Raw genomic sequence first — 25,467 nt, forward strand, 5'->3', positions numbered from 1 at the left:
ATTTGAAGAGGACCAATGTCTTCATTTGTATGTGAATTGGATTTAAGTGAGACAGAGTTGCACAAAGTCATTAGCCTTACCCTCCTTTCCTGAGTCATTGAAGTCCAGTGGTAGGACAAAAGTCTAGTCTGGAGATGCCCTGGAATGCATCTTTGAAACTTGACCAAGCTTTAAGTCCTCCAACAGCACTTGCTTTAGCTGCTTTCTATGGCCACTGGAACAAATTGTTCTCATCCACCCATTCCACTGGAGAACATCTTTATATTCTTAGGGTAGACATCCCCCTAACTCATCAACAGTCTTGAAGCCCATAAATTACCCTCAATATATTTTAGCCCATCTGCAGAGAAGGTTGGTGGGGTATCGTTGCTGCACATACTACAGCTTCTTGGAGCCATAGGTGATAGTTGAATGAATCAGGTGGACGCCAAAGGTATATGAGCACCCCTGAAAAGGGCTTGGCGACCCTCATACCAGAGGTGCAAGTCCTCCCTATATACCACATAGTACTATTAATTTTGGTCATAAAGAGCTAAACAAACTAAGCATCCATCATGAATTTAGAGAATTTGAGAGTTAGGAAGGACCTTAGCAGCCATTTAGTCCAACCCATTCTTAAAAGGGATCCCTACTATAATATATCCACCTCTGCTTGAAGACCTGAAAAGTAGAAAGACTCAGGAAGTCCTGGGGAAGTCCATTCCTCTTGCAGATGACAACTATTACTGACATTAAGTTTAAATTTACCTATGCATTTTTTACTCATTGTTTCTGGTTTTGTCCATTTCCACATGGCAGCACCTCAAATACCCTACTCCCCTCCAAAGTTATTGGAGCCTTCTCTAGTCAAGCCAAACATCCTTACTTCCTTCAATTCACCATCACAGGACACTAATTCAAGGCTCTTGATCCTGAGTAATCTGTTCACAGTTTGGAAAAACACACACACACACACACACACACACACACACACACATAGATAAGATAGAGAAAGTTCAGAGGAGGACAGTCAAGACTGCTCTGATGAAGACACAGTATAGCAGGACTCTCATCCCCCCATTTCTGGAATCTGTGATTTTTTCTAAAGCAGCCCTTGGTTTTTGGCTATCACATCACACTGCTGACTCATATTGACCTTGCTGTTCACTAAAACTGCCAAATATATTTTTTCCAAAAAAATCTGTTATCTAGCCATTCCACTCCCATATTGTATTTGTGAAGTTGATTTTTAACCCATATGTAATACTTTGCATTTATTTCTTTATAATTTCATTTTATTATATCCAGGCCAATGTCTTTCCCATTCACAGTGTTTTCCCCTTCCTTTGACAAAGTCTAAATTTGCTTAACTCCTGGGAAAATTATAAAATGAATCATTGAAGAGGTAGTCAGTAAAATATTTCTAGAAAAGAAGATGGGGATTGAAAAGAATCAGAATGGTTTCATCCAGAACAAGTCAGGTCTTAGTAAATGTAATTTCCTTCTTCAAAAGTGATGGAGATCACTAGTAGATCAGAGGAATTCTACAGGTAGAGTTTACTCAGATTTTAGAAAAGGATTGGATAATGTTTGTAGAAAATATGGAGCGATATTGACTAGATGATTTAAAAAATGTTACATGAATTTGAAACTCATTGAATACCTATATTGAAAGATTAATTGTTGGGGGCAGCTAGGTGGCACAGTGGATAAATCACTGGCCCTGGATTCAGGAGGACCTGAGTTCAAATCCGACCTCTGACACAAGACACTTACTAGCTGTGTGACCCTGGGCAAGTCACATAACATTCATTGCCCTGCAAAAAACGCCCCCAAAAACAAACAAAACAACAACAACAAAAAAAAAAAAAGAAAGATTAATTGTTAATGGTTTAATATGAACTTTGCAAGTGGCCTTTAATGGAATGTCCTGCGAAAGCTATCTTTGTCCCTTAAAAAATAATGATTTTGGGGGTAGCTACATGGCGCAGTGGATAGAGCACCGGCCCTGGAGTCAGGAGGACCTGAGTTCAAATCCGGCCTCAGACACTTAACACTTACTAGCTGTGTGACCCTGGACAAGTCACTTAACCCCAATTGCCTCACTAAAAAACAAACAAAAAAACAAACAAACAAAAATAATGATTTCAGGGCAGATAGGTTGTGCAGTGGATAGAGCACCGGCCCTGGAGTCAGGAGTACCTGAGTTCAAATCCGGCCTCAGACACTTAACACACACTTGCTAGCTGTATGACCCTGGACAAATCACTTAACCCCAATTGCCTCACTAAAAAAAAATAAATAAAAAAATAATGATTTGCATAAAGGCAGAATATCAAGCTTTATAATGACAAAAAGCTATGAGGGTTAACCATGTACCAGATGGCAAGATCCAAAAAATTCTTGATACCCCCCGCCTTTTTTATTCAGCTCCCCTGCTCCTTCTCCAATAACCTTTTCCCATAACAGCTGGGGAAAAATTGAGTAAAAACTAGTGAAAAAAAGCAAGGTATGTGAATATAATAGTATTTTATTGGGCAGTAAGAAATTATAGAGATTAGCGATTCAGAGAAGTATTGGAAAATGTATATGAACTGATGCAGAGTGAAAAAAGTCAGAACAATATTCATAATGGCTACAAAAATGATACAAATAACTAAAAGAAGCAAATCTATGACTTACTAAATATGTGATATTCTTAATAATAATTTTCTAGATCCAAATAATAAATAAAAATGATGATATAATAAGATATATTAATGATAGAATAAGTGAATAACTGGTAGTCCCAAAGAATAGATAATTAATCATACCTTTCCTTTCACAGTAAAGGATGACTGGGGTGGGATATTATGTACTATGGCAAATATGGTTACTCTATTGATTGTTTTTGTTTGTTTCTTTTTTCTTGTAAAATAGGGGAGTACTTCTAGATATGAATAGAAATATAAGGCACCAATATTACACACACATATGTATGTACATATACATGCACAGAAGTATTAAAATAACATCTTTAGGAACTTTTAAAAATTAACTGTTTCAAGTTTCATTGTCAACTCTTCTTTTGTTCCTTTGAAACCATTTGTCACATATGCCAAAGCAGAAGCTTTGGCAAAAAGCTTTGGAATCATTGGACTCCATACAAGAATAGATCCCTCAGTTGATGGGCAGAAGCCCCTTGAGGAAAAGAGGGGACCCCAGAACCACACAGATGTTCCATTAAAGTGATGGATGTTAGTATACCTCAGATGGCCACATTTCATTACTATGTCCCTACACTTTATATTTAAGAACAACAAAAAAAAGGAAGAGTAAAGGAAATATTCTCAGCTTTGCAAATCATATTTTCAAGATATAAACTTTAACAAATTGTGACAATTTCATAAGCAGACAATATCGATGATATATTTCTAAGGTGCTAATTGTTCTTTTTAACATTGGGTCATCTAGCCATTTCTCCAAGTAAAACAGGTAATTCAGTGTAATAGGAATAGTAAGTATATATAGTAAGGGTAATAGGAACTTTTCCAAAGTAGAGGGGACCACAGAGATAATCAGGCCCAGCATCCAGATCCATGTAGGGATTCAATCTGCAATTTTCAGAGACTACAATGTATACTCTACTGGAATATTTGAAGCTATAGAAAGCTCAGTACTTTAGAAGACATCATATTTCATTTTTAGGAGTTCAAATTTTTAGAAATTCCTTGCTTAAATTGAGTTAATAAATTCCCTCTGATACTTTATATCCATTGGTCATAGATCTATATTCTGGTTCTACATAGAATAAGGCCTCATTTATATGATAGTCTTTCAAGTATTTGAAGACAGCTACCCTCTTCCTCCTAAGTCATAAACTCTTAGGTGGAAGGTCAACTAGTCCAACTTACGAAGAATTTTTTCTACCACATACCTAACATTTTTATTATCCAGCCTTTGATTTAAGAAATCTAGTGAAAACTAGGAATCCACTAAGTCCCAAGACAGCCCATTCTATTTCTAGATAGCTCTAATTTTTTTCTACATTGAAATTTTATTTTTTTCTCAATTACATGTAAACAAAAAAAATAACATTCATTTTTCAAAATTTTGAAGTCCCAAATCTCTTTCTCCCTCCCTTCCCTCTGGCCTCCACAGAAGGCAAGCAATTTGATATAATTTATCTATGTGATAGCTCTAATTCTTAGGAAAGTTTTACTTATTATATTAAGCCTAAATTTGCTTATCTTAAATTTCCACCCATTGCTCTTCATTTGACCTCCTGAGGTAGAAGATCTTAGTATAAAGCACTGGATAAGAAACCACCACTTTATCTGAATGGATTAACTTTATCACTGTCCTGATCCTTCTTGGGGTTTGCTTGGTCTGAAGCTTCTCTGGGTCAGCTGTGCCACCTTACCACATCTAATTATCCATAGGAACACCTCCTTAGATAACTAGCAATTAATGAAAATTTCCCCCAAATTAATTAAAATTAATGAAAATTTTCCCCAAATCAAAGAACACATAAATGCTTTCCAGAGACACATACATGTCCTGTTCACTACCTTGTCTCCAACACTAAGTTTATGACTGTATCCCCATATAAAGGGCAATGTCTCATTGATAAAAGGAGATCCATAAGTTTTATGTGACATTAAGTAGGTCATGGGTACAGTCTACAATCCAATTTTTTTAAGCTGCAAATTCTGAGTCTGAAGGGTTTTTTGTTTGTTTTGGTTTTTAACAAAGAAAATCTATCAGTAGATATTTAAATGTTATAAGGAGTTCTCAATTGGAAGGTGCCTAAAAAAGATTGAAGTGATAATTTGGAAAATGAATCCTAGAATCACAGGAGTTGAGAGATGGAAAAGATAGCTTGGATGAAGGCATAAAAATGAATAGCAAATTTTAAAGTACTACATAATTCCTAGTTATTTTTATTTTCTAAGATCACGTTGTTTTTTAGTGGCAGTCAGGGCTCGAACTCAAATCCTTGAGTTGGATTCTATGGCAGTTAAGCATTTTACTACTACCATTGTTTCCATTATGTGTTGGAATAATTAATAAATAATAATGATAAAAAATAATATCTCTATAGAACTTACTATGTGGCAGGAACTGTGCTATTATCTCCACTCTACAGATGAGAAAACTGAGGCAAACAGCGGTCAAGTGACTGTCCCAGGGCCACACTGCTAGCTAGAGTCTGAGGCTGGATTTTAAATTAGGTCTTCATGATACTAGGCATAATATTCTATCTGCTAGGTCACCTCTCTGCCTATAGAAAGGCTTTTGTTTTGTAACACTGAAATATGTTAGATATATCACTTTAGGTAAATTACAGGAAAATTCAGTGATAAGTTTCTCTGTGTTAAAGGCAAAATTATACATTTGACTATGGTTTTGAGTCATACTATGCTTTATTTTGAAGTTTAGTAGCTATTTAAAGTTTCTGATAACATTCCACAGGAACGTCCCACACCTTCATCCATCGACATAAATTATGGTTCTTACCAGAGTTGTAGAGCTTCTTTTTCATTCAATCTATTAAAATGAGGGAATATTCATTAATTTAAATTTGGCAGCTTCTATATTTAATTTTTTTCCAAAATACATAATGGAGTATAATATATTGGGAAAGTAACTTAGCAGAGATTACCCAAGGACATTTATTTATCTTTCAGTGAATTATCTATTCTAGGCAAGATTGATAAATGGATTCATTTTACACACAACACAGTTATGGCGTAGTAGAAGATTTCATAATGTCACAAAATTCAAGGTATATTCACAATGTTGAAGTAAGAAAATAACATAGGCTCTGGTTTCTCATTACTTGAAATCATCTTTTGAATGGCAATAGCTCACATTTGCAGAGGATTAAAGTTTTGTGAAAATTCCTCTCAATAACCTTGTGAAGGAGGAAGTCCAAGTTTGGTTCCTCTTGTTTTATATAGAGGTTAGCTAACTTTTCCAGAATCAGAGAAGCAAAATTCAGATCCTGTGCCTCTGAAGTAAAACATTCAATCTAAGTGAAATGGTTCTTGAGGGCATTTTCTTGACCTGAGAATCTTTTGAAGTGGTGCAGTAGATGTAGCCTGAACCCTGGAGTCAGGAAGACTTGAGTTTGAATATGACCTTAGACACTTACTAGCTGTGTGACACTGGGCAAGTCACTTAAGCCTGTTTGTCTTAATGCCTCTTCTATAAAATGAGTTAGAGAATGAAATGGCAAACTACCCCAGTATCTTCGCCAAGAAACCCCAAATGGGGTCATGACAAGTTGGATGCAACTGAAATGACTCAACAATAACAACAACAAAGAATCTTTTGTAAAACTACTTATTTGCACAGCATTACCCTCCTACCACACCCCATTCCCAAAAGTAAATCTTTTATATTCTATTTTTGCTAAGGTAGATTTTTTGCCAAACCACAAATAGAGATAATCTTTGAAGAAATAGTAAGGACTTTATTATCTCTTGATAGTTTGCACGTATATTTATGCTATTGATAGGTTAATTAATATAATATTATCTTTATTCATATATTAAGTCAATAGAGTTTAAAAGTTAACTAAGATTTTGCGAGACCCTATGTATGAATACATATACATTCAATTAATTAAGCCTCAATTTTACCATCTGTAAAATGAATATAACAATGCAATTAATACTAGTATATATTATACATTACCCATATATGATATTGTGTATTATATAAATTGTATGATTAATCATTATATATTAATTTGGTTTTCTCCTTTGTAATAAGGTTACTAATACTCTAGAAGAAGCAGGGTTCAATTACTTATGTAAAGTTAAAAGTCACCAATGAAAAGTTTTATGACTATTATGTTACTAACATAAGACAATGTAAACAATTACATATAATATGTTAATAATGCATTTTATTGATGCTTTTTCTTCAAATCAGTTATTTCAACCCTTCAAAGTATATTTAACTCATCCTTATGACAAAAAGGAACCAAAATAGTGATTATGTTTATCATTGTAGATGAGTCTGTTTTCTATTTCTGACATGAAGTGAGATGTACATTCCATTATCTGTTCTTCAGAACATTCAGTGATTTTTTTTTCATTTTTTCAGAATAAACTTTTGGCTGGGAGAGGAATCTTTGTATACATATATTTGATAAGCATCTAATTCAAGATATATAGGGAAAAATGCAAATATTTATCATTTATCAGATGAAGAGTCATTCATCAATGAATAAGTGATCAAAGGATATGAATTAACAGTTTTTATAAGCATTATAAATTATTAACCTCTATTTAAACATTGCTCTAAATAACTAAGAGGAATATAAATAAAAAAATTCTAAAATTTCACCTCATATCTTGAAAATTGGCAAAGATGATAAAGAATAATCAATCTTGGAGGACTTGTTGAAAAAGATAATATTTTATTGGTGGAGTTATCAATTTTCATAACAATTCTATAAAGCAATTTGAAATTATTATAAAATTATTAAAATTTCCATAGCTCTGGATCAAATGTTCTCAATTTCAGGCACAAACTACTACGTAAAATATTAAAAGTTTTTGTATAAATCAAAACATCCTTTGCAATTTTTTCTCTGGTAGTAAAGAACTAGCACCAGCCTTGGATTCAGGAGGACCTGAGTTCAAATCCAGCCTCAGACACTTGACACTTACTAGCTGTGTGACCCTGAGCAAGTCACTTAACCCTCATTGCCCCACACTACCTCCCCCAGAAGGAAAAATAATAAAAAATTAAAAAAAAGTAACTGGAAAGAAAATTAGTATGTATTAACTAGGCAATGGCTATGCAATTTGTGGTAAATAAAAATAATGAAACATTGCTGTGCCATAATAAACAATGAATATGAAGAATTAAGAAAAGCACATATGAGTAAATATACAAAGTAAGTAAAACAAGAAAAATAACTATATCCATAAGGACTACAACAATGTGAATAGAAAAAATTTTTAAAAGAAAGGAAAGTAAATATTACATAAATATAAAGAGTAAAATTGTCTCCAGAGAGAAGTTGAACAGATTTCTTTCTCTCCATTTTTTATAGAAGTGGAGCACTGTCTGTGAAACATTGCTCAAACTTTGTAGACTCAGTTGATAGTAAAGTTAGTTTTGCTGAGATTATTATTTTCTTCTTTTTTTTAAATTCTCTATAATGGTTTACTAGATAGGGAAGAGAGAGCAACATATTCACAAATGAAAGTCATATAAAAATGAAAGGTTTTTTTTTTTCCTTAAGGAAAACATTTATCCTACCTATACTCATAATGGAAATGCTACCACAGTTACAAAGAAAACAGAAAACTTGATAATTTAGAGTTGGCTGGGGAAAGGAACTTCTGTCCAGGAGGAAAGGGGACCTTCTTTTGGTCATTCCTTTCCTGGTGGAGTTAACAGAAGGCAAGTATCCAACTGATAGCTCACGCATGACACTTCAAGGAGACTCAGGCTGCTTAGCCTCTGTGTTCTGCCAGAAGAATACATATATATATCACATAGCAGTGGAAGGGGCAAAGCCAAACACTGTGGAGGGAAGTCTGGGGCAAGATACTTAAACTGGAAGAAAAAAGATAAATTGTAGTTGTTGACATTTCTCAATCACCTTTTGGGGGAAACCATTAACATTTGAAATTTCTCCAGGCCGTTCTATCTTCCCTTCCAAATCCAGTGACTTGGAATGAAGAGGAAATCTAGTGCATCTTATAATTTTGATCATTCATGCTCTCATAACTGTATAACCACCTCCCCATCCCTAGCACAGATCTACTGAACTGGTACAATATGATTTCTTTTCCAATGTTTGTTCTCTTTGGTGCCATTATTCTTATTTTGTAAGTATCCAAGGAACTGAGCTGTTAGGGTTTATAGGGTTAGCATTTGTTCTGCAATTTAGAGGCCAAAAGAGTTCTTTAGAGGGTTAAGTGACTTGCCCACAGTAATGCAGAAAGAATGTGCCAGAAGTAACAATAGAACCTATATCTTCCTGACATTGAGATTAGCTCTTTGCCTACCGTGCCATACTGTGACTGAATTCTAGGGATGCCACAAATGATAAGACATATCCTACTACCAAGGATCTTAAAGCCCTATAATGTTATGACAGGTCTGCAAATAACAACTGTAGTATAAATTGGAAGGTGATGAGGAGATTTCTATGGTATGGTAGAAAGAACACTGTACTTGGAAGGAAGACACCTGAGACTGTCCCATTTGTTAATTTGGTGACATTGGGAGAGTTAATTGTTCTCTCTGGGATTCAGTTTATAGATCTATAAAAAGCAGAGTTCAGAAGTAAATGCAAAGGTGAGCTTTAAATATTTCTCCATGAATCCTACAGTAGTTGAGTTGTAGTCAAGATCTATCCCAACTTTCTTATTACAGAAGAAGAAACTGAGGGAAAGGAAAATCGAATGACTTCTCCAAAGTCACCCATCACCCAGTGAAGTAACCATTACTAGAACTCAAGTCTCTTGACTTCCAGGGAAGTTCTTTTCAATCAAACATGCTGCCTCATGAGAATATGAGGAAAAAGGGAGCACTACTGTCTGGGGCTGATAAGAGAAGGCTTCCTGGAACAAACAAAACTTTGCCTGTGTTTAGAAGGTTTAGGAGGTAGTTAAAGAGAATGATATGGGAGCAAGCTCTAAAATGCTATGTTTGTAAGATGAATAAATACTATGTTTCTGTGTTAAGACCTTGTGACTTCTTATACATCCAAGGTCAAACATAAACTATTTAACATTTAAAGCCTTTCACAAACAAGTCCTTCCATGTCTTACCCATATTCTTACCATATTCGTTCCACTATTCACTGTAAAGTCTAACCATAATGGCCAACACAATCATGCCACTTCATGTCCCATCCTGTCTTTTCACTGACTGTCCCCCATGCCAAGAATCCTCTTTCTTCTTGCATTATCCTTTTAAAAGTCCTTGCTTCCTTCAGTACTCAGTTCAAATGGTATCACCATGTGTAGGAACCATTTCCCCCATCATGCAAACTCTTAGTCTTCTTTTCTAAGGTTACCTCCTATCTATCCCAATGTATCTTCTATTTATGCACACTTTGTCCCCAGAAGCTTCTTCAGTACAAGGATTAATTTTGCTTTTTCTTTGTATCCCTACTATTCAGCACAGTGCCTGACACATAATAAATGCTTAATAAACATTTACTGATTGATTGATCAATTAGAATCAAAAGCCCTTTGCCTGATCACAGCAGGAGCCAGGAGTCCAATCGGCCTCTGATTGAGGGAAAACTCAGTTATAGTGGCACTAAAAAGAGCAATGTGGTAGCTAAAGTGAAAATTATTTTTCTAGAAGTCTCCTGGAATGACAGTTAGACTGGGACAATCATATCAACAAGAACTAGCAGAAATACAAAGCAGAAAGGATATGTGTGTGTGTGTGTGTGTGTGTGTACACATATATACATATATATGTATATGTGTGTGAGAGAGTGTGTATACACACACACACACATATATATATACTTTTATGTATGTGTATGTATATATATATGTATATATATATATATATATATATATAGTGAGAGAGAGAGAGAGAGAGAGAGAGAGAGAGAGAGAGAGAGAGAGAGGAAGAGAAAGAGGGATCATCTTTTAAAAATAAAATCAGAATGTGGCGGTGAGAGGGAAAAATAGCAACAGGAAAACATGGATTAAAAGGAGAGAGGGCGACAGATAAAGAAAGAGACCTAGAGTAAGATGAATGGAGGGAGGAAGAAAAGAAGAAAAATGAGACAAGGAAGGACAGAAGGATAGAGACACTGAGAGAAGGAAAAAAGAAATGAAAGAGCCAGAGAGAGCAAAGAGATAAGGAGAGAAAAGAGGGAAAAAGGAATGACTTCAGGCATTTGGGATCGTGCTGAAAGAAACTCATAAGTAAAAGCTTCTTTTAAAATATTGGAGTTCCTCCATATGGAAAGCTTGAGGAGAAAAAGAGAAAAAAAATTAAATTAAAGCTTTTGAAAGTATATTATAGTTTTATCTCTTCAGCGCTTAGATTTCAGAAATAATATAATCCTATAGAAAATATGCTGCCAGAGTATTTTATCTCGTGGCGCCCTGACAGAAAGAAAGGGAATGATGTCAAAAAAGCTTATATAACAGTTTTGTTTTATTCATTTACATAAATCACATTTACCGTAGGTGTTTTATTCAAAATAAAGTTTGGGAAAAATAAATTGAACAGATGAACCTAAGCAAACCTGGTGATTTTTTCATGAGTAGTGTTTGATGATAAAAGCATAAAAGCATAATGTGGTATCATTTCACCAAGGCACAATATGGATCACCCATATGGAGCAGAAGTTGATAATACTGCAAAGAAGCAAAAATAAACAGAACAGATGTACTTGTAAAATCAAGTCTGCACCCACCCCTGAGTACCTGCCTCTGACTGGGGTAGCTGCTACAAAATCTCTCAGCTGGCTCTGACCCACCTTCTCACTGAAACACTAGGGAAGCTGGAGATTGTAGAATATGTCTCCTGAACCAAAACAGATTGCCATCCCCTAAAGGAGATGGAGTGAATAGACACTGTGGGAGACCACACTGGAACACGACTTGCCATCGAGCAGAATTAAGTTTGAGAAAAGTTTGTCCGGGACCCCATCCAAAGTGTGGAGAGGCAGGATACACCTTCATTCTGAGAATGTGTTACCTCTAAATTTGTCCCATAGTATGGTCCCCAAGGTGAGCATCCAGTGTAGAATCATTACAAAGAAAATCTGGTTGGTTTGTTTTTTTAATCCAGGGGGGCTGATAACATATCTATTATTACATGTGTTATAAAATATACTAGTTCCATGCATTGTCGTTGTTTGTCCTTTGTTCTCAAAAAGGACAATGATATCAGGGTGATATCATGACTTGCACTGAATTGGATTTAAGTAAGGGAGGGCTATGAAAGGTCACCAACCTCACTCTCTCCTCCAGAGCCATCTGGGTCCAGTGGCAAGACATAAATCAGGACTACTGGAGGTGGTTCCAGATATTTAAGGCAATTGGGATTAAGTAACTTGCCCAGGGTAACACAGCTATTAAATATCTGAGGTGAAATTTGAACTCAAATCCTCCCAACTTCAGGGCCAGTGCTCTATCCACTGTACAACCTAGCTGCCCCAGTCCCCTCCACTATACATTGCAAAGAGCACTGGTTTTGAAATTAGACGACTTAGATTCTAATATTACCCTTGAGTTTGGTCTTTCTGTGTCCTTGGGCAAGTCACCACCTCCCAGGGCTCAATTACCTCATAGATAAAAATAGGCAGTTGGACTAGCAGGCTTCGCTGAAGTCTTTTCCAGTTCTTGTTCTATAATTCTGTGACTGATTCCATCCAGCGGGTATGAAACAGTAGAAAGATATCAGGATTTGGATTTGGAAAACTGGGTTCAATTTCTGTCTCCGATGTTTAGTACTTATGTGACCTGAATTAAATAATCTCATTCCTCTGGGCCTCAGTAACTTCATCCATAAAATAAGTTACTTGGAGGAGGAATGAAAGAATGAAAATATTCTTGGATCTGTGCACAATGGATCTGGTATGAAACTGGGCCTATTTCTAGCTTTGTGACCCTAAACAACTTTAGTCTCTCCAACCCCCTGTTTCCTCAACTATAAAATGAGGGTATTGGACTAATCAATTTCTAAGAGCCCTTGTAGCTCTAATTTAATTATACTTTGATTAGATACTCTTAAAGGTCTCTTCAAGCTCTAATCTTATGACTATAATCTTCCCAAAAGAAAGGCTACTTGACTGAGTGCATTATAAAGACAATTCAGCTTGATGTCAGAAGACCTGGATTTGTGAGAATAAAATGAGATATTTGTGAAGAACTTTACAATCTTTAAAACAATATATGAATTGTGATGATGATGATGATACAAAATGACTTAAAAGTGTATTATGGTTTTTCAAGTTTCCCAGGATGATCACAAAATGTAGGTGACCATTAAGGTATCTTTCAGCTTTTAATATATGATATGAACTTGTGATCCTGAGTATGTATTTTGATTGTTCTATTTATATCACTAAAATATATACTCAATGGATTAAACACTATAAATTATATCAATTCAAGTTTCCTATAGCATAAAAGTGCAACCTGAAATACCATGGAAAGCACTGGGATTTTCTTTTTGGTGTGTATTTCTTTTCTTATCCTTTATCTACAATAATGGGGAGCTACATGGTACAGTAGATAGAGTGTGGGGTCTAGAGTCAAGAAGACTCATCTGCCTAAGATTAAATCTGGCATAAACACTTATTAGTTATCTGACTCTTGACAAGTCACCTAACCCTATTTGCTTCAGTTTCCTTATGTATAAAATAAACTGGAGAAGGAAATGGCAAACCACTTCAGTATCTTTGCCAAGGAAAACACCAAATGGGGTCACAGAGGCAAACACAATTGAAAAACATTTGAACACCAAAAAGTTTCTTTGTATTATAGCTCTAAATGGGTTCATGAAGAATTGGAAATGAATGAAAAATGATTAACAACAAAATCACTTATTAATGCCTTTTGACTTTTACACCACTGTTATTTCCAAATATATTACCTCCAATCTCTATACTTTCCCTCACCTCCACTCACAAAAGGGACTATTCTGGTAACAAAGAAAAACAGTTAAACAAAACCATTTAGTCTGACAGAAGAAACTGCATTCCTTACATATAGTCTCCACCTTTCAGTTGAAAGGAGAGAAGTGCATTTTGTCATCTGATATCCCATGTCAATTTGGAGCACACTGGGCATCATATTAAAATGCTTTTATTTTCACATAGTGCCAACATAGTAGTAGAAAGATAAAGTTTTTAGAGACCCAGACCAAACAAAACCTAAGTTCAATTCCTGATTCTGACAAGTCCTGATACTGGCTAGCTGATTCTGTACAAGATGTTCCAGAACCCTAGAAAAGTAATACTATAAGTATAGAATCTTTACCTATCCACAGTGATAAAAGGAGTTTGTCATCAATTATTTATAACATGAATGAAATCACAGGTCTGTACCATAGCCTTCCCCCTACTCCCATTGTTTATATTGTTCTAGTTCTATTTATTATACTATGTATTAGTTTAGATAAATGCACCATGCATTAGTTTGTATACATATTCCCATAATTGTATGATATTCTTTTATAGTTCTTATGGAGAAACAATATTCCATTATAATCATATTCCTTATTTTTTTTTCAGCCAATCCCCAAACATATCATTTCCAATTTTTGTGGTTGTTTTGCTACCACAAAAATACTGTTAAAAATATTTTCAGGTATGGGGTATTTCTTCTTTGACCTTTTGGAGTATGAGCCTATTATTATAGTATTTCTTCATTTTTAATATACTATTGTGTAATGTAAAAGCAAGAACAAACTATTAACATACATTTATTAAAAACCTATTAAATTCCAGGCACTGTGCTGGAGATACAAATGTAAAGCAGGTCATTAAGGGTAAAATTTGAGGAAGTAAACACTTGCAAGGAACCTAAGAGGAAATTTAAATCAAAAGGAAAATACTCATCTTTTCCCTAGGAAAGGCAGGTTTGTCATGATAGGATGGTCAACATCTGGAATTTATCATACATGGCCTCTGATATAATAAAGTAGCCACCCATCTGCTGCCTTCCCAAAGCAGAGAAGAATAAATAGAGTCCCGCATCCCACACACTCCAGCTGTCCCCAGCAGCCAGTGCTGTTTTTTTCCTAAAAATAAAATAAAATGAAATAACTTTCCCAATCAAGAGAGTACTTGGTTAAAAAATAATGATGAGTGTGTTAGAGGCCACTCTTTAAAGAAAGTTGAAAGTTTTATAAACAGAATATAAGAGCGGTTCTTTCATAGAGATGACTTATCTGAGGAAAGAGGGGAAAAAAAGCTGAAAAGCTTATAAATGTTTCAGTCATAGGATGAGATATGCTATTATGTTTTTCTTTCCTGAAGGAAGTAATTCTTGAGTACTATAGAGCTGTGGAGCACAGAAATGAAAAACTACAATAATAAATAAATGATAAATCCTCCTTTGGCCTCATTATTGTAAGTTCCATAAATATGTGTAAATGAAATTGGGGGGCATATCAAAAAAGTATGGACCTAGTAGTTATATACAGATTAGTAGAATAGTTTAACAAATATATTTGTTCCCTGAATCATTCCTTGAACCCTCTCCCTCCCCCACCTATCACTAGTTGTCAAGGACTTTCCCTTTCAGACAACACAAAACTATTATGTTTATACTTTTGAAATGTTTTGATTGGGTTATACCATGTATTAGTTATGTGTGATTGTTTTCACTGATTGATGAGAGTGTCCATCTTATATTAAACAATATATTTAAACCAGTTTTGAACATAGTATATGCTTTAGATAAATAGATGATAGATAGATAGATGATATGTAGATAGATAGATATTTCAATTTATTATTACTATTCAGAGATAACTGGAAAAAAATGTTAAATAATGCTTTCCCCTTAGGACTATATATTTTAGAGCAATGACTTTCAAACATGTTGCTACAGAAATTCAGGTACCATAGATATCTTAATAGCAAATTCTGGAGCCTTAATTCAATTCAAAGGAGCAAACATTTAATTTAGTGTATTGTTTTCCATCTGCTAGCCCATCACATGTGTATCTAATAATTTTCTCTTGTTACAGTCATTTAAAGTGGTAGCTATCCAGCTCTTTTTGAAGTTGCAAAGAACTGTCTACAAAATAGTGAGCAATCAATTATGGAATGGCTAACCAGATGGTAGTACATATATATGTGTGTGTATATATATATAATGGAATAATATTTTGCCATTAAGAATAATGAATATAAAAACAATATAGAAAAGCATGGAGAGATTTAAATGAACTGATGCAAAGTGAAGTAAGCATAATGAAAGAAACAAAAAACCCACAATGACTACAGCAATATAAATAATAAGACCATAAAAATATTAAACTGAATACCAAAATTAAAATGATAAAGCTTGACCAAGAAAAAGAAAAGAGAAATGCAATCTCTTTTTTTTTCAGAAGTTTGGGAATTCAGGATTTTGAATATTTTATATAATGTTATAGTTAGTTCATTTATTGGTTTGTTTTGCTAATTTTAAAAATTTTTTTTGCTTATTTGTCCTTTTTCAGGAGATGGTTTTGGAGAGTGGAAGAAACAATAGATTTAGAAATGATGGTAATATGACAAAGAAAAAAAATTAAAGTGGAAACTTCTAATTCTTTTCCCCTTTTCCTATGGTGCTATTGAATTAATTCATTCATTTTTTTCAGTCATTCATGTATACACTGATTTAGTTAATGTTTATTAAATGCCTGCTGTACACAAAGCACTGTGTCAGACACCAGGAGTCATAGGAAGTTGACAGAAGCCATGATTCCTTTCTTTATCGAGCTTACAATCAAGTAAAATACACATGTATAGACACAAACCACAATGAATCTCAAGTATCCACTTGAGAAGGATGAAATAAATATTGAGTGAGGTCTGATGGCAGAGCCAAGGCATTTGATCTATAGGGCAGGAAGGCTATAGTAAATGTCAGTAGATTCAGAATCTCTTGAATTCTGAAGCTAACGAGAAATAGCATAGTTTAGAGGGAGGCTCATGATATACTATATCATAAAGAACCAATTTAGCAGGACAAACCATATTGAAGTGTAACTAAGCAGACCTGGTTTCTAGTTTTGACTTTGGATACACACATACACACATGTAACTTAAATAGATATAACTCCAATGTCAAAGCAAGAATAAATATGTACATACATGTACATTTATATATGTATGTACATATGCATATGTGTATATACACATTTTTATTGAATATGTGTGTACATGTGTATGTGTGTACGTGTGTAAGTGTGTATATGTATGTTTGTATATAAATATATATATATATATATTTGTTTGTTTGTTTGTTTAAATAAAGCACCCAAGATATATAGAGTACATTCTTTTTCACTGGAGAAGATTCCAAGGTTAGAGAAATCATGATCATTCTCTGTATATTAGCTGCAATGAATTCAGTCTGTAAGGAAAACAAAACCTTTACTAAGTAACTATTATGTTCTAGGTACTATGCTAGGCACTAAGGGACACACACACACACACACAGAAGCAAAGATGTACATTATTCTCAAGGACCTCACATTCTAATGGGGGAGACAACAAGCAAATAAATATGTATAATTGAGCAAAATACAAGCTAAATAAAAAATAATTAAAAGAAAGAATGTGCTAGAATTAAGAGGCATTGAAGAAGACTTTCTGTATAAAATGGAGCTTTAGTTGGGGGCTAAAAAATAAAAGCAAGCCAAATAGGTGGAAATGAGAATGGAGAGAGCATTTTAGGTTTCTAGGACATCCAGAGAAAATGCCTGGCATCTGGAGATAAAGTGTCTTCTTGTGGCAAGGAGCCAGTTTCACTGGATCAAAGACTATATGGTAGGCAACAAGGTGTAAGATGATTTAAAAGCTAAAACGGGGCTAGGTTATGAAGGGATTTGAATGCCAAACAGAGGATTTTGTATTTGATCCGGGAAGTGATATTGTGCCAATTAAATTTGAGGTGGGGGGTTGACGTGATTCAATCTAATCTTTAGTGCACTCGCTTTGGTGGTTGAATGAAGGCAAGCTATTACAATAGTACAAGTGTGAGGTGATGAGTGATGAGTGATGAGTGATGACATCAGGGAAGTGTCAGTTTCAAAGCAGAAAAAAGGGATATAGAAGAGAGATGTTGCAGATATAAAATAGACAGGCCTTGGTAACAGCCTGGATACAGGGAGGGGAGGGCAATGAGAAATAGTGAGGATTTTAAGATGATTCCTAGGTTGTGAGGCTAATGTCCTGGGTGGATAGTGTTGCTCTCTATAGTAATAGGTAAGTTAGCAAGGAAGGGTTTAGGGGGAAACTAACAAGTTTTTTTTTTATGCATGTATATATATATAGTTAGCTTAAAATGCCTACTGGACATCCAGTTAAAGATGCGTACAAGTCAGTTGGAAATGTGAGATTGGAAGTAAGTAAATATTTGGGGGCAAGATAAGTAGATGTGAGACTCATTGGCATAGAAATGGTAATTAAATTCATTGGAGCCAATAAAATCACCATGTGAACTACTATAGAAAAAGAAAATGCCTTTTTTTTTTCTGCCAGCTCCGCCATATTCCAGTGAGTTGCCAAAATGATGAACACAAAAGAAAAAAGGAGAGGGACATGTTACATGTCTTCTAGGCCCTTTAGAAAACATGGTCTTGTTCTTTTGGCTATGTATATGCAAATATACAAGAAAGGTGATATTGTAGATATCAAGGGTATGGGCACGGTTCAGCAAGGAATGCCCCACAAATGTTACCATGGCAAGACTGGATGGGACTATAATGTTACTCAACATGCTGTAGGCATTGTTGTAAACAAACAGCTTAAGGGCAAGATTCTAGCCAAGAGAATTAATGTGCTTATTGAGCACATTCTAAGAGCAGAGATAGCTTCCTGAAGAGGGTAAAAGAAAATGACCAGAAGGAAGCCAAAGAAAAAGGCACCAAGTTTCAACTAAAATGTCAGCCTGATCCACCCAGAGAAGCATACTTTGTGAGGACCAATGGCAAGCAACCTGAGCTATTGGAACCAATACCCTACGAATTCATAGCATAAATGACTAAAAAACATAATAAAAAGATTCTTGGATTATGAAAAAAAAGAAAAAGAAAATGGGGTCCCACAGAGAACCCTGTCAGAAAACTATGATTAGAGCATGTAATCTGGATGAAGATCCAGCAAAAGAGACTGAGGAGGTGTGGTTTGTTAGGTAGGAGGACAACCTTGGAGAGTGGTGACCTCAAAACTTAGAAAAAAAAAAAAGATTATATAAAGGAGAATAGCTCAATCAACAATGTGAAAGGCTATAGAGAGGTCAAAGAGAATGAGACTAGGGAAAAGGTTGCTGTTTTTGGAAATTAAGAGATCACTGCTAAAAAAAAAGAAAAAAAAGAAAAAAAGAGAGAACACTGCTAACTTTGCAAGAGCAGCTTTGGCAGAATGAGGAGGTGATTTAGAACTGAGTTGAAATGGATGCCACCTAAGCTTTTAAAAACCCATGATTTTATAAACTGGTTGAATCTATATGTTATGAGGATGCTTTCACATGGAATCAGTATCAGAACTAGAAGACTCATAGATAATCTAGTCCAAATGGTATCTCTTCTATAAAATTGCTCACAAGTTATCATCCAACCTTTCCTGGTCAGTGCTGGGGAAGGAGAATAGACTTCTTCTGGGGTAGCTCAATTGAAATTCATTCCACTCTAACCATTAGAATGTTATTTTTTCTTCCCTTTCATCAACGTGAAATTTGTCCTTTGGTAACTCCCACCATCTGCTCCCAGCTATATCCTGAATAAACAGTCAGAACCTTCCTAAAAACACTTCCACTTGCCAATTCTTCAAATACTTGCAAATGATGAACTGGTCTTTACTTTACTAGCTAAAGAAATTGATAAAGTTCTTTGTTGTTTTATATGTATGTGTATTTTTGTGTCTTCCATCTACTGTTCTTCCTTTGCCCCAAGATTTTTTAATTTTACACACTTTGAATCCTAAGCTAAGAATAAAGGAATAGCACAAATAGGAAGTTGGAGGTGAATTATTTTGTCTTCATGGTGAACCTTACCTTTGTTCAGAGAATCCGTGAAAGCAAAACAACACAAAAGAGAAGAGAAATGGACTTGATACCAATGTATCTTCAGCTATATAGTCTTACTTTTTTTGTTTTTTTTTTTGTTTTTTGGGGGGTTTTTTTGTGAGGCAAATGGGGTTAAGTGACTTGCCCAGGGTCACACAGCTAGTAAGTGTCAAATATCTGAGGCCGGATTTGAACTCAGGTACTCCTGATTCCAGGGCCGGTACTCTATCCACTGTGCCATCTAGCTGCCCCTAGTCTTAATTTTTTTAAAGATATAAGGCAAAAGTATCATATTACTCCAGCATTACTAGGTATAATAATATTCAAAATAAGTAGGGGAGAAGAGATACACCAGAATCCCCAAATTTGGTGTTAGAAGTTAATAAGTGGCGCTCTTTTGAAAGTAAATAGGATAGTCATTGAGACAGGAACTCAAAAATCTCTCATAAAAAAGACTTAATGATTTAAAAATAACAATAGAATTATTTGATTATTAATTGAACTGATACCAAGTAAACCACTTATAGCCTCTAGTCTCTGCTTTGAAAGGGATGACTGTCAGCAGATGCTTAAACAAGCCACTTTCACATAAAACCTTTAGCAGTTCTGCATTAAAACCAACATAGAGGGGTAACTAGGTGGCACAGTGGATAAAGCACCGGCCCTGGATTCAGAAGTACCTGAGTTCAAATCTGGCCTCAGACGCTTGACACTTACTAGCTGTGTGACCCTGGGCAAGTCACTTAACCCCCATTGCCTTGCAAAAAAACAAAAAAACAACATAGAGGTTTGGTTATGCATTGTAGTCAGAGTGCTTAGTTCATGTTTGTGCTAAAGTATGTTAAAAATTTATCATATGCTATTAATGTATTCCCCTAGCTAGAGATAGGCAAGTGCAGTCACTAAGTGCTACCAAGGAAACTGATGATCAATTTGTAAACTAGAATGACCACTAGTCATTATGGATAAACAGTCAGGCTAGGAGACCTGAATTTGAATCTGTCATATTCAATTCCACCCTTACACAGTGTGTGATAATGGTTTTGTCATATATATATGATACATATATATATATATATATGTTTTCTTATACATAGGGATACTAGTAATTTTATAAGTACCTCAAAAGTGTTTTGGAAAAAGCAATTTGTATATCTGTAAGGACCAGGTAAATGTAAATTATTAGTATCTTAGTATTTTCACTGACTACATTTAATTCATTTCCTCCCTTTCAAATTTGGTTCTTAGGAATTATTAATTCTCCTTCCACACTATCTCTCCTATCTATCCCTACTTCTGTATTCACATGGATATCCCCTTCTACAGGCCTACATGGATTATTATAACAGACTTTTAATAAATTTTCCCTACTCTATTATCTTCTCTCTTCCATCCTTCATACTAATGCAGTCATAAGATAATGCCTCTTTCAGATGTGGATGATTTCATCATTGGAATGGACAGAAACAAGGACAGTTATAAGAGAAATGTTGAGAAAGTAGGTCACAAAGAAAAGACACTCAAAGTAAAGATGGCAAAACTATGCTGTTTCCTAACTTGTTTACTTGTGACTAATAGGAAGATTTTGAAGTTGATACAGTTATCATGTATTATCATGTATTAGGCAATTCTAATACATGGAACTGTTTAAAAACTATGAGAGAAGTGTATATTCCCTAATTGTGACTTGTCTGAAAGAAATATGCATTTTAATTCATTGGCATGAGCTAGATGTGTCATTTCATTCAAGAGACCCCTCTTGAGAAAAGTAGTATTGGTCAACCTCTCAGTGGGTTAGAAAAATTTTTTATATTTGATTCTGTGAAGATTTCTTAGAGCAGAGACCAGGAGAGACTGTCAGGTGGGTATGGGTACAGAGTGGGCCACACAATATTTGGGAAAACAGAATGTAGCTTAGGGATCAGAGAAGCCTGAGATTGGGGCTGAGTTGGTCAGAGTAGAATTTAGGGCTTAAAGAAGAGCTATGCTTGGAGTGGAGGGGAGCTTAGGACTCAGAAAATATTTGAATTTGGAATGGAGCTTAAGCATAGCTTATGACTTCAGAAAAGAAATATGATGAGCTGAGCAGAGAACCAAGAACCAAGGAGAGACTTCTGGTATCAGAGCAGACATTAGAGTGTATGCTGTTGCCTACTCCTAGGAGGTAGAAAATTTTCAGTACTAAATCAAAGGAGCAGACTTGGAAAAGCTCTGAAGATGACAGACTTAAAGTTTCTGTTTTGCTACAAGAGCTTAATGCTGCTTCAGTAGCCCAATAGAAAAGTAGCACCAACCTTCAGGATAACAGAGTGTTCTTTGAACAAAAGAGCCCCATCTATCAATGCACAGTTGCACAGGCTCTCCCTGAGGGAGACACAGAATATCAAAGCCTGAGTTTTCTCAGACACCTGTGATGCCTATACTTATGTCTCCTTTCCTTGGTTCTATAAATGTATGATTCCTCTCCTTCATAGACACTATGTATTGGTGGGAAAGCGTGTTCCAGTTTTATGAGAAAAAATGTTAGAATAGTATTATTTTGTCTGATTTGTTAAATGGATACTGGCAGGAACTCTGGAACTATACTGGTAAGAGGGGCATAACTCCCCCACAAAAGGGTAACTTTTGAAACACTGAAAGATAGTTGTAGCAAGGTGGCTCCTTCCTTGAGGAGCTCCTTAATTTCTGGTTGGGTAATCAGCCCAGCCCAGAGAGAAAGAATAGTGGTGCCATACTCACACGTGTTATAAATAGATGTGTCCTCACTATTCATCTCTTTGAAAATAACCATTGAAAATTGGAAGCCAAGTTTAAATTCCATTTCCCTTCATTCAAAGCTTTCCATAAATGCTTTTACCCTACCTTTTCATCCTTATTTCACACTACTGTCCAGCACATATTCTACCTGCAAGACAAATGTTGGTGGTTTTTATTTCTCGAATGAACCCTCTGATTTTCTGACCACATAAATGCGCATATTCTATCTTATAGCTGAAAGCCTCCTTTGTCATCTTCAGCTATTAGATTCCTACCAATCCTTTAAAGCTCAAGACAAATGCCACTTTCTGATGCCATCCTTAAATCCCTAATTATAATATTTTCCCCTTCAGAATTCACACGCAACTTTGTTTTGGGCCACCCTAATGTCAATGTCATTATTATTATGAAAATTAGTTTTCTGAGAATGTTTTATATCTTCCTAGAAGACTATGAACTCTGTGAAGGCAGAAATTATGTCTTATTTAGACTACATCTCTCCCAGTGGCAAGGAAAACAACTGTTCAAATGATACATAAATATTGGTAAACATAGCAAAATTATGATTTATTTTATACTGGTTCTATACAGCTCCTTGTAAAGGAGAGATTACTTAAGTCAGTCAACAACCATTTATTAAAAGTTCCCTATGTGCCAGACACTGTGCTAAGTACTGAGGATAAAAAGAAAGGAAAAACAGACAAAAAAACCATAGTCCCTGTCCCCAAGAAGCTCACACCCTAATAAGGAGGGAAATGCAAACAACTATATACATAAAAGACCTACACAGAATAAAGGGGAAGTAATATCAGAGGGAAGGTGGTAGAATATTATTGTCCCTACAGTACTCAGTAGGAACTAAGTAAAGATGTGTCAATTGATCATAGAGAGTGGAAAAGGAGGCAGCCAGAAGAAGCTGTTTCTTTGTTCTAAATCATTTGGTCTCCACTATTTTCATGTTTCCCAAGGAGAATAGAGACTAATGAAGAATTGTCTCAAAAAACTGAATTGTTGAATGAACAAATTGCAATATTTTGTAGATTCTTCTGCTGAAACTCTGCCTCAAAAACTAAGTCACTAATATCCTAATTCTGCACATAGCTTTGCAATTTAAAATATGCATTCACACCCATTTTCTCAATTAATCCTTAGAGAGCTTATGGAATAAAGTATAATTTTTTTTTAAATTTAATTTATTTTTATTACATTCTAAGTTTGGAACTGTATCCTTCCTCCCTCCCCACCCTAAACTAGAGGACACCATTTCTTTGTCTTTGTCTCTGTCTCTGTCTCTTTCTCTGTCTCTGTCTGTCTGTCTGTCTCAAACACACACACACACACACACACACACACACACACACACAACTATATATGCATACTTGTATTTATCAGTTTGTTCCCTGAAAGTAGATAACATCTTCCTTCATAGGTCCTTTGTAGTTGATTTTGATATTTAATAAAACTCAGAATGACTTAGTCATTCACAGTTATTCTTTAGAGAATATTGCCTTTATGGTATCCAATGTCCTCTTGTTCCTGCTCATTTCACTTTTCATTATTTAATTCAAATCTTTTCCATGTTTCTTTCTAAAACCAACCTGCTCATTATTTCTTATAGGACAGTAGTATTCCATTAAATAATATACCATATGGAATAAAGTATTATTAATCCCAGTTTGTACTTTTAAAAACTGAGTTTTATTGAGGTTAATTGATTTACCAAAGGTCATACTCCTAGTAACCAGCAGATGTGTGTTTCCATTCCAGACTTCCTTGCTCCAAGTTGAGAAATTTTTGACTTATACAATATTACCTACTATGGGATTGTGGGGGGACATACTTAGCCTTCTGACTCCTAGCAGTTAGTGGGGATAAAGAACCTTTGGGTGATAAGTACACTGTCAATCACAAAGAAGGTAAACAAAAATGGGTAGAAAGTGAGAGAGCTGACTGAATTCAAAGATAATAATACATGTGATGTTTGAATCATAGCCAGAAGCACATTGCCTTGGTCTGTATCAAGTTAAGACTTAGCAAAGCTTAGACTTCAGATGCCTTCTTGTCATCTCTGTATGCTGTCATATATTACAAAGAAATGACCCTTTACTTGTTTTAGCCATCTCCCCAAATAGTTTTGATTCTGAATTTTCTAAGTTAGTTACATTCCCACAGTGTTTTCCTTGATTCTCATGGAATATTCTAACAGGAAAAATCTGATTAGGAAACCTTATCCCTGTCCTAAAACATACAGTAACATTCAATTGTCAAAGATTTACCTAAAGGATTGACTAGTATTTAACCTTCTATAAGGAAAAGAGGAAAAGCATGATGTTATTGTCTAACTAGATCTCCATTATGCAGAGGTATGCTGGAAAATGTTTAACAATCATCTATCTGGGAAAAAAAACCACACATATAAACAATACAAGTTTAAGTTTAATTTGTGATTTGCATTTCCTTTATCACATTCTTAAGCCTAGAAATAAATACCACCCTGATTTTTAATGTTTTCCAATTTTCTGAGCTGTAAATGTTCACACTGAAAATTTAACAATTGAACCTGGGCTGACTCTAGCACACCTCTGACACCATAGCATCTTATACCATGCTTCAAGTATAATACAATCATCTAAGGTTCTAGTTTCTATCACCACATAATTGTAATGGGAAAAGGAATAAGGTCAGTTGAAACAAAGGGACTCCATGATGAACTTAGAACAGTAGTAATCTTCAGCCGTGCTCGGCTCTTTTTCCTTTGGCATATAACATGTCTGATATATAAATGGTGATGTAATGGACTGATATTCCTTAATAAATCCTTTATATGCAGATGGATCTCTTGCAAAACAAAAAATATCTTTATCTCACCCACACAACATTAAAATATAGATCAACAAATTGGGGGGGATGGGGGAGGAATCAGCTTAAAACACATGGGAAAAATCTACAAAAATAACTTCTGTATAACATGATATACTTAAAATTCAGCTATGATTGCATACAGGAG

The 25,467-nt window shown here is 35.1% G+C and overlaps 1 pseudogene; it reads left to right on the top strand.

The window, feature by feature from the left end:
- Positions 1 to 18,206: 18,206 nt before the first annotated feature.
- Positions 18,207 to 18,676, top strand: LOC122740497 (annotated as a pseudogene).
- The last annotated feature ends 6,791 nt before the right edge of the window (positions 18,677 to 25,467 follow it).

Source organism: Dromiciops gliroides, chromosome 2 (genome assembly GCF_019393635.1).
Source record: "Dromiciops gliroides isolate mDroGli1 chromosome 2, mDroGli1.pri, whole genome shotgun sequence".
NCBI lineage: Eukaryota > Metazoa > Chordata > Mammalia > Microbiotheria > Microbiotheriidae > Dromiciops > Dromiciops gliroides.